Consider the following 11,453-nt stretch of genomic DNA (forward strand, 5'->3'; position numbering starts at 1 on the left):
GTGGCCTGGTTTCGGTGCTATTTTTGGAATTACTTGGTTTTAGCAATTAACAATATGTCTAATGGTTATTTAGTCTGAAGATACAAGAGTCTTATCTACTAACAATGTAAGACCTATAAGTCAAAAGTTTTCATTTTTTCCACACAATTTAAGGTAAAAAAATCGGTAACTCTTTTTTTTATGTATTTGTATCATGATCAAACTTAATATCCAAAAATTATCAGACACTATTTGTAAAAAATGTGAATAAAAAAAGTTATAATGGTCTTTCATCTTCTATAAGTAAATGACGCTTATTGGTGAAACATATGTGATAAATTTATAATAACAATGTAATAATTTGTAAAAATGGCACATATTAAGTAGATATGAATAGTTATGAAAAAATGTTCAAATATTAGAGAAAGTGTTTTTATGGTTGTTATTTACAAAAATGTAATTGAGTGAATTTATGCTTAATAATTTGTTCGCCTAGACTTGTTTCTTTTACCATCTTTCATCATATTGAAAGACATTATTTTACAATTACCCGAGATTAACTTTCAATTTTACTGGACTATAGAGTATAATAATTACATGAACACGGTTAAGTAACTTGAATCTAATACTGTTTTAAACATAAACTTTTTATTATAAATTTAATATAATTTAATTTAGTTTAAAATACCTCTTTAGGTGATTTAACCCCTCTATTTTTATTTTTTTCCAACGTTTCGACCCACATGACATTGTCACTTGAAGACGTGCATTTTTTTTTTAGTTTAAAAGTATCCGTTAAAAATAAGTCTCTATTCACATTATCACACCTTAATGTTTCAAACCCAAATTAAAATTTGCATTTTGTTGGCTATATTTCCCAAAAAAATTCACTAAATTCAAACTACTTGTCAATTGAAATCACAAAATTAATTATGGAGTTTCACTTTTTACTATGATAAATATTAAAGCTAGTGATAACCTATCTACTACACAATTATACTTTTATAGTAATTAGTTTTTACTTAAAAATGTTTATTGGTGATTCCTAAACAACTAAATGATAATTTGACTGACTACTTCAGAAAAATGTTTACCGTTTAAATAGAAAAAATTACAGTATAATTAAGATTTTCAGAAGTATATAATGCACTTACAATTTTCTTTTTTAGTTATCTTCTTTGTACGATATTTTCAAAATCAATGTTTATTTCGAAAAACAATGTTTCAATGTGATTTTTATGTCGATACATTCTTTCATTATAAACATTGTTTTTTTCTCCTATAATCGTAAATGGACAATTTATGAATGGTATTTTATATACTAATCCTAATTGATATTTAGTTTCTATCCTGTCTTTCACTTTATTATTATTTTGTTATTTTTAAAATAAAAAGTGGTTTTTGTTTATTTGAATATTTCTTTTAATAATGCAAATTTCTATTTAATTAAATTTATTATTTTTTTTTTAAATAAAGCGATTACATAAAATCCGACAGACCGAAACCAAGAGTTCACCAGTAATGATTTTTGAAAAGTAGAATATTGTTCTAATGTGTTGGTTTATGGACATTGGATTGATCTGTATGCCTACAATTTTATTGTAATAAATGTAGTTTGAAATTATCTGGATTGAATTATTTTCAATAATTATTATAGTTATTCTAAAAACCAAAATTTTAAAAGTATTGTCGATTATAATTACTTTCTTGATGGAAGTACATTACCCCGAGTGAATGTCGACACTACCCTGAACTCTACAGACTCCCTGGGAAAGCTGCAGTATCAACCCCCAGCCATAGATCGCTCTTCGAACCTCTCAACAGAGTATGGAATGTAGTACAAGAGCCGGAAAGAAAAAAAGGGAGTTATCTCACCCCAATTTTTGATTACTTCAATAAAAACTATGTATAATTACTAGTCAAAATTGATGAGTCTGCCAAGTGTAGGTAGGGGGATTAAAAAATAGCGGCTGTTTCAAAACCTTAAAAAAACATTGATTTTTCATTCGGAGCTCTATATCTTAAAAACTACCAGCAACACTGGAAAATCTAAGAGAACATTATTTAAAGGAGTAAAATTGCTGAAATAGTAGCCCTAAATAAAAGAGCTATTTACGTTCAAGAGTTCTCGAGATATAGCTTTTAAAAAAGCAAAATTTCGTAAAAATCTACTAATATAGTAGTAAGTTAATTTATTTTGAGAAATTTATATCTCAAGAACTATGAGACGTACTGAGGTCTTTTAAGCTAGTTTAATGGAATATAAAGAGGTTTATGACCTTTACCTTCGCAGGAATAGTAGTTTTAATGATATTTAATAAAATAAATTGATTTATAGTTGGGAAGATAAATTTGATTTATGAAAAACTTTGTTTCAGAAACCATTGGACGTACTGATGTCTGCAAGCGCTCAAATTAAAGCTAGTTAAATTAACTACAAAATAGTTTATCATGTTTATCTCTGCAAGAGTAGTAGTTTTTATGATATTTGACAAAATAAACTCACAAAATGTTAATTGCTAGATGTTCGTATAAAATATTGGATTTTTGAAAAATATATTTAGATCCATAAGCCACAAATGTGTCTGCCAAGACTCAAAATAAAGGAAATTTAACTTATAATAAAGTAAGTTATGACACTTATCTTCGTAGTGGTAGTAGTTTTTATAATATACACAAATGAATATAATTTTGGCAAATGAAAATTTGTCAGAACAACTATAAATAAATATATTTTACCAAATTTCAAGTAAACTCTTACTCCTACGAAGATAAACATCATAGACCACTTTATAGCTCATTAAACTAGCTTTAATGTGAGTGCTAACAGACATCTGTACGCCAAATGGTTTTTGAGATATGATTTTTTCAAAGTAAGTTCACTAACTACTGATTTTTTATTACGTCCCATACTACATTTTTATGAAATGTTGCTTTTTAAAAAGCTATATCTCGAAAACTATTTACCGTAATTAACTCTATTAGGGCTCATATTTTAGCAAATTTACTCTTCTTTAAATGACGTTCTCTTAGGTTTTCTTGTGTTGTTCCTTCTTTTTAAGCTCCGAATGAAAAATTAGTTTTTTTTTATCGCTTTGAAACAGCCGCCATTTTTTATTCCCCCTACCTATACTGGGCAGACTCATCAATTTTGACTATTAATTATACATAGTTTTCATTAAAGTAATCAGAAATTGGGGTAAGATAACAGCCTTTTTTTTCTTCTTGGGCTCCTGTACTAATACTAATATGAAATATATGGATTATGGAATTGGTTACTATCAATTAAAAAGTTATAAAAAATAACTTAAATAAATTTAATTATTATTCACAGTTATTAACTATGGAATCTTTGTAAATAACTGAATATTAAGTTCATTATTAATAATAAATCAGCTGAATTGGATGAAGTACAGTTATTATAATAATTACTAAAATGTTTATGAGATCTCCCAAAATTTAAATATTTTATATCACCTAGGTCCTTAAAATGACTTCTTAAAAATATTGTCACTATTCAAGACGTACACATTTTTAAAGGTCTCTCATACTCAAAAACTAATTAAACAATTTTAATGAAACGAAACAGGCAAGCAATTATTAGTTGATGATTAGTAAATATGCAAGAAATTTTCTGAAACAATCGAATTTATAGGAATTTAAGCTGGAGATAGAATAGAATAATATTTGATTTTGTTATCCACTTTAATTCATACTCTATGAGTAATACTTATGGCAATCTCAAACCCTGAAAATTATTTTCTGTTTCGACATAAAAAGCTGAAATAGTTATCTGTCTTTCTTTTGTAAAGAAATTAGAAATAATGATTAATTGAAAACGAACATTATCCTGCATTCTGCATTATTTATACCACCTTACGTTATTTTTTCTTTCGGTAGATGTTTCTCACAATCTCTCAGTCCAACCCGCATTCTCTTTGTTTTGAATTATTTGAACTAGAATCGTTACGTAAAACACCATCAAAGTTTTCGTAATTAACAAACGAAAAATTCGAAAAATGATCGACTAATAATGTAAAAATATTTAAAGTGAATTTTAGACTTAGGCTTTTGTTGCTACGACACCCTTCGTAGGCTAGAAAAATTTCATGGTACCGTAGTTCAGCTAAAAAATGTGCAAAGGAAATGCTGGAATGCACTGTACCATTGGTATTTCAATTTGTACTTTTTTTTGTTGTTTTATTTTTAAAAAGTGACATTCTCTTGCGACACCCCTGGCGCTCACTTGGCAGGACACCCTCTTTGGGAAGCGCTGATTTATAGGAAAATAATTGGAATAAAAGATATAAATCAGTTTTGTTTAAAAGAGATATTTACCGAAAATATGCTTCTTGAAAATCTTGAAACTAAGCCGATTAATAAGTTCATCTGAAATTACATGTTTTACTATAAAAAGTGTATAAAAAATGCTGACTCCAGTATGAATAGTTTTGAAGATATGAAAACATTAGAGTAGAGATTTTGATTTTATCCTCAAAAACGGCCGCACTTCTCTTAAGAAAGAATAACTCATCTAGAAGTTATAGTCTTCCTAATTTAGGAATATAAATCTTTGCCCCTTTAGATGTAAAATTGTGCAGTAAAAGCTCTTTTCACAAGCACGTTCGGAATCTTACTTTGGGCACAATTGCTGATTGATTTGAGTCAGTTTTAGCCGAGATTCCCCGCTAGATTCCCTGATGAAGACCTGAAAATCAGGTCGAAACGTCGGCATAAATAAATAATTTTTTGTTTATTTAGTTTTTTTAGCGACCATCTTCTCCATTCGGTAATCTACGGTCAACTTTCTACACCTCATAATTTATTACTGTTCAAAATTCATTCCCGAAAGGTGCAAATAAAAGAGGGAGAATGGTTGTTTCACACGATCTTGTAGTGATGGCTGACAATAGCCGTATTATCGCCGCTGATGTGTCCGGTCCAAGGGTACCGCCGTCTTCTCCTCAGGTCTTGTTCTGGATTTCTATGAGGTTTTGGTGAAGTAAATTTGGACGTTCAAGTGGTTCTTTCGACAAACGCTGGCCAGTATAAAAAAGGGTTTCTTTTTGAGGACGAACCAGTGACCTGGCAGTCGAGAGACATGTGACGAGCGCCTGTGACGTCAGGTTGCAACATGTGATTCCCACTGCCTTGATTTCATATTGAGATGGGCTCAAAAATGAGATTGAAAAATAAATTTACAAAATCGGATGTGTAAATCCGATACAAGATATATTTAATCAAAAAATCGAAAAAATATGTTACCTACTCATTTCTGAATTATTAAATTGATTAAATACTGACTAATTAAAGAGAAAACTAGAAGGTATTTTTATTATATACAAATTTCTTTTATTTCTATCAATAATTTATTTTATTTATATATTTTTCCATGCACATAGTTTGATTATGTTCATTTTCCTTATCCTTCTGTTTGTATATATTATAAGAGAGATTTTATTTATTTTTATGTACTTTTTTTTCATTTATTTATTTATTTTTCATTCTTATTTTATTTTATTTTAGTAAGAATGTTATCATTCATCACTATTACCTATAGCCCACAATGGTGTGGCAGATTGGAATATTTACCAATAAATAAAAGTTTTGTAAAAGAATGATATACAAATCTTTATTGAATTATTCCTATAGTTGTCAGTGTTTGTTTTGAATTTTTATTTAAAATAACAAACTTTTTCTTAATATATTAATAAATAAAAAAATAAAGTAAGGTAAAAGAAAACGTTTTATATATCTCTAATTATGTTTTAATTGCTAATACATAATACATATTTTATTTTTCCTGGTATGTTTATAGCTTGAAATTTTCAAGAGCAAGGAGCTTCTTAATAAATAATGAAGGGTCTCAGCTGAAGTAGCATTAATGAAATTGCAGACCAATTTCTTCCTTAAGAAGGAAGAAGTCAAGCTTAAAATATTGTCATATTTAGTGTCTTGGAAAGTAGATTAAGAGTACTCCTAAGTCGGCTTTATGATGAGGTGGGGATTAATTTAATACCCTAAACGATAACTTTAAGAGCTCATTAAATTTGAAATTATGAATAAACATTTATGACTGAAACGAGCTTATAGATGGAAATCTCATAAATCACTTCTATTCCTCCATTCATTTCAGTGATAATTATCCGATTTTTTTTCTGTTGACTAGAATTAATGATACCTTTCAGAGACATGGATCGCAAATGCTGAAATTCTCCAATGAAATTGTATGACTAATGATGGAATTTCTCGTGAGACACAGTGGCAGTGAGGTCAATACAAGTGTCTGCGTTGGAAGCATGGCGCCAGTCTATTCGGATAACTGCATGACTCATATTAGGTCATATTAATAATTATAAATTATAAAGGACAATACCTTAAATTTGTTAATTTTTATTTTTAAATAATTAAGATGTTATTTATCATTCAATGTCTTAATCATGTTCTCTTTCTTCTTCTTCTTTTTATTTTGTAAAACCTCCGAAAATTATAAATTTAAATTAGCTGGTAAATATGATGACAATCCAAGCTTATGGAAATCTAAACTCCAATTACCAAGTTAATTAGAGGAAAAAGATGCCATCTTATAACAAAAGTTATGCGACCTAGTCAATAGCCAGCTGGGCTGACCTACTTATTTAGTCGAGGAAACACGATTTCCTTCTCGATCAGGGAACGCAAAAGGCCGGCAATTCCTATCCCATCACGATTTATAAACTTATCTTTGATTCCGCTCAATAAACGAAACGTGATTTAGTTAACTCATCTTTATGTAACGAAGTCATTGTTAATCGCTATGTCCTCAATGTCGCCATTATCTGCGAGAATGATAAAAAGTAATTGAATATAAATTATTCTTAGTCACATTTACCTTATGTTGACGGCGATTTAGTGATTAAAATTGAACCAATTGATTTAGTTAGGAACTAAATACAATTAAACAAATTTATTAGAATAAATCCTCAGGCTGTATCAGATAATTTATAGCATTTTTATATATAAAATTCGAAACAAAATAAATGTTAACGGCTAAATGGTAGTAAACATATATAATTTTTCTTACTTCAGAATTTTATATACAGAATTGTACAATATATTAAGACTTAAGTCTAATATACATCTAAATGTATACAAATAATTGCCCTTTCTTAGCCACAGGGCATTATAAGGGAGTAGATTGGGTCCGTTGAAAGTGGGGGTCACAATACTCAACCTGGAGGAGGTAATTCAAGAACGGGGAGGGACCGTTCAACAGGTATAAAAATATCAACCTCTCTGTATAATTTTTAAGTATTCTAGACAGGATGAAAAGATAATATATCCAGTATCTACCAAGACCCTTTCAGCTGTAGGGTGGGGATTTTTAACTTATTTTAAAAAGGAAATGTTAAATTTTCCAATATTTTAAGATCGTGGACTGGGGCAGATCTGTACCCTGTATATTGGCACATACAGAAAGAATTTTTTCTTTGATGGTACCATCTTGAACAGCAGAGCAAGGAAGGTTGTAGTTGGTTCCCACGGTGATATACATTCATAAATTGAATAAGAATACCTTTATTGGTATTTCTATACCTCACGACTTTTTAAAATTAATTTTAACAAATAAATAAAATACCTACCTAATCTGTTTCTTCAAAAATAATGATATCCACAAAATATTTTTTTAAAAGAGGCCTAACTCCCTATTGCATACTATTATGATTATTATTTTCTATTTTATAACGTGTATTTCATATGAGGAATAGATGGGCTTAATATAAGCACCTTTGTTTATTTGTATTTCTTTATTATCTCTGTAGACGCTAGAATGTTTACCATAATAAAAAAAAAAATTTTTTAATAGAATTCTGTTTCTTACCCTTTGAGTGGCCTATTTTTTATAAAGACCGTCATAGAAATTATTAGTTCATACGTCACATCAAGTTATAACAAAAATATAATTAAAGGATTGTGAGGTTAATTCCAGAGATGTGAGGAAAATGCATAATATTTTAATTTACCAACAGTCTTAATACCTCAAAAATCACCAAACTATATGATAAAAAATCATAACTTTTTAAAAATTCAACTGACTTCATAACTAGAACAGTGAATTTCTCAATAACATGAAATAAACAAAATTCAGGAAGAACTCAAATACAAAGCACGTTGAACATATTTTAACACTAAATCACAAATTCAACAAATCAAATATAATATCACATTCAATATATTTGAAAATCTTATCAGTTCTTAATACAAACGGTGAACAGCAAATAATCTATTAAAAATTTTAAAAAGTAATATAACTAAATCTAGTAGTGGAGTTTCAAAGATTAGATTGATATAACTATCCCTGAGGTCACTTTCATGTTTTTCTAATCTCAAATGAAAAAGGGAATAAATTTACCAATCGTCTGCTATATCCAGGGTTGTGAGAAAATTGAACTTTGGGAATTTTTTATTAACTGCTATTGCAACAGAACAACTATTCCAAATAAGTGAATTTGTTTTAATGTCCTCTCTCCTAAATAAAGAATTTATTTTTAAAAAGCCCAATATAATCAACAAAGACCGACAATCAGTCAGGGACACAAATAGCACATTTGAGATAAAATGACCCATGCATATTAATAGTTGTTTAAATAGTTGTTAAATATTAAACATAGTTGTTAAGGCAACATATTTGTCATGAAATCCGTTTATTGCACTGGCTTCTAAAAAGTATAAGTTTGTGTCGGAAAATAAATTTTTAATTTACATTTTCATTATCACGACTTCCTCTTTCAATCCCTCCCCCCTCATCCCCTCCAGGGCTCTTCCAGGTTGTCGGGGATTAGCTTTTAAAATTTATAGTAACCCTGCAGTAAAGAAGATCTACGAAGAGCGAGGACGCTTCGAACGTTATTGTAAATAACTTTCTCTACTACTTTCATACCAGCCCCATGGTATTGTTAGATATTTATTTAAAAAAGAGTTGTGAGTCGTTGACATTGTATTATAAATATTTTTTTTAAATTGACTTATTGGTATTTACAACTGTATGAAAATATTTACAACCAAACATCTACCCATTGATAGAACTCTAATAACATTTCTAGAAGAGAAGATTTAGAGGCGATCTTTTTTTTAAACGCTTAGGAGGATTATGAGGTAGTAAAGGAGAAGCCAGGCTAGAAACAAATGGGTGGTTGAGAAGTAAGTCATGGAAGGATTGGTATATTATTCTGGCCAAATCGGCAATACATGGGACATTGAGGAACTGGTGGATGACTTTATTTGTGAAAAAGTAAGGAGCAATATGGATATTACGAGGGATTTTTGACTTTATGGATTAGATACGAGAGGAATTCGATGTATATTGGAGCCCCAAAGCACAACTTTATATGTCCAGAGTGGCCTTATTACAGATCAGTCTTTTGGAATGAAATGGAAGTTAAGATCGTTTGTCTAGTAGTCGCAGTTTCCTGTCTTTTCAGTCTTGTCTGAGAAAGTGTTATAAATATTTAAAAAAATATAATATCAAATTCTATATAAACTAATTTACGATTCTTTAATTATTAGTACTTCTCAGAATTCTATTTGTAGGTAAGTTGTGGGAAAGTCTTTCTATTTTTTGGTAGTATATTCGGCCAATTTCTGCGTTTTAAATAGTTTATTTTTAAATATTCAGAACTTGCGGAATAATAATAGTTTTAATTTATAATGTATTAATTTTAGAAGATCTTCTTGATGATTAATCTCTCCTGAAAAAGGTCAATAATAAATATTAAAAACGAGACAACGTATTCTCTATTTACTCTAAGATAAAGATAAACATATAACATTATATATAATGTTATATGTTTATGTATATCATTTTTGTTGATGATTTAGTTAACATACTAACAATTTCTGATGGTTTCGATTGATGAAAAATTTCTCTCTCCTTCCTATTGTACGATTAGATTCTGTGAAAGACATTTTTTTTAAATAATAAAGGGATTTAATTTTGATAATACCATACATTGAGGGCACAAAAACATTCGACTTTAATTTCTCACAAAACCGTTAAAAAAACGGTTTCAATAACTAATTGGATGTTTTTTGTCACAATTAAGTTGCAGAACCAGTCCCAGAAGTTTTCTGGTCCTTGTTCAAATATATTAATACATAATAATATATCAGTGCAATATGATATATTTTTTGTCATACCATTTTTTGTCAACCATTATAATTATATCATTTCACAATATAGTATATCATATTGTAATATAATATACTACAGTGTTATATATCATTGCAAGGCAATAAATATTGACATATCACTGATATGTAAGGCAATATTACATTGATAAAATGTAAAAATTTATATATATAAAATGTCAAACTTCAAATAATTCATTTGTATTTGATGCAATAGCATTTTTTTAAAGTCTTAACTCGAATCTAAAGTACTTATCCTTTTTTGTTATTCAATACAGTGTACATTCCGTCTGCAAGTATTTGCCTTCCGCAAAGTTAATTGAGCTTAGAATTATTTATTGCCTTAATTTTTATGGTTATTAATAGGTCGAATTATTAATAATACTTACTAGGTCATGAATTAGGGAACAATACTATTAAAAACAGTATTATTCTTCATTATATCATTATTTTTAAAATAATTAAATTTTAGTTTAATTCGTAATTTAGAAAATTTATCATACATTTTGTAAAACATTAAGCTTTTGATATGTACAGCTTGGTTCCAGAGGATATTTAAGTAATTAAATTTACATGTAATTAACCTTTACAAAAAATGTTGTTCAGTATCACAATCTCTTCTTTCTATCTTAATCTGTTGTCAAGATATGATTTTATAAAGAGTTACCAAGAAAACGTCATTTTACCCACAAAATCCCTATTTTCATTACTAAAACTGAAGATTTCTGAGGTTTCGTTACCATTTTCGGAATCAACGATGAATTTTCTATGTAACAGCATCCAATTTCTTGAAAAGTAGTGATTCGTTAGGCGATCGAAGTGCTAGGTTAACAAGTGGAAATGAATAATTTTCTGAAATATTAACTAATAACTATCATAACCCCTTAAAATAAAAATTTAAAAATAATAAAAAATTTAGTGAATTTCTTTCTGAATATTAATCCAACAATTTTCTATTACCACTCTAATTGATGATAGGTATTTGTGCCATGAAGTAGCTTTTAAAGATTATCTTCAGTTCTCTTCCAGATTTCGAAGTGTGCACATCGCGGTCTGCTCTTGTGATCTCGGATAACAATAGTGCTACTGTGTAAGTTCGGTTCCTAGAAGAGAGTGAAGCTTCCTGTCGGATCGAACTTCAGTCAGATCAGCAAAATAATGTTTTATTACATTTTCCTATCAGACCTGACAGGATGAAGGTTATCAACATTGCTTGGTAAAGTTTCAATCTTAACAGTGATCCCGGAATTTGTGTGTTGACTGGAAGTACTTTTTCTTTTATTTTATTTATTATTTTTTTTCTTTTT

This window comes from Halyomorpha halys, unplaced genomic scaffold (assembly GCF_000696795.3).
Source record: "Halyomorpha halys isolate HHAL.00 unplaced genomic scaffold, Hhal_1.1 Scaffold674.1, whole genome shotgun sequence".
NCBI classification, from domain to species: Eukaryota; Metazoa; Arthropoda; class Insecta; order Hemiptera; family Pentatomidae; genus Halyomorpha; species Halyomorpha halys.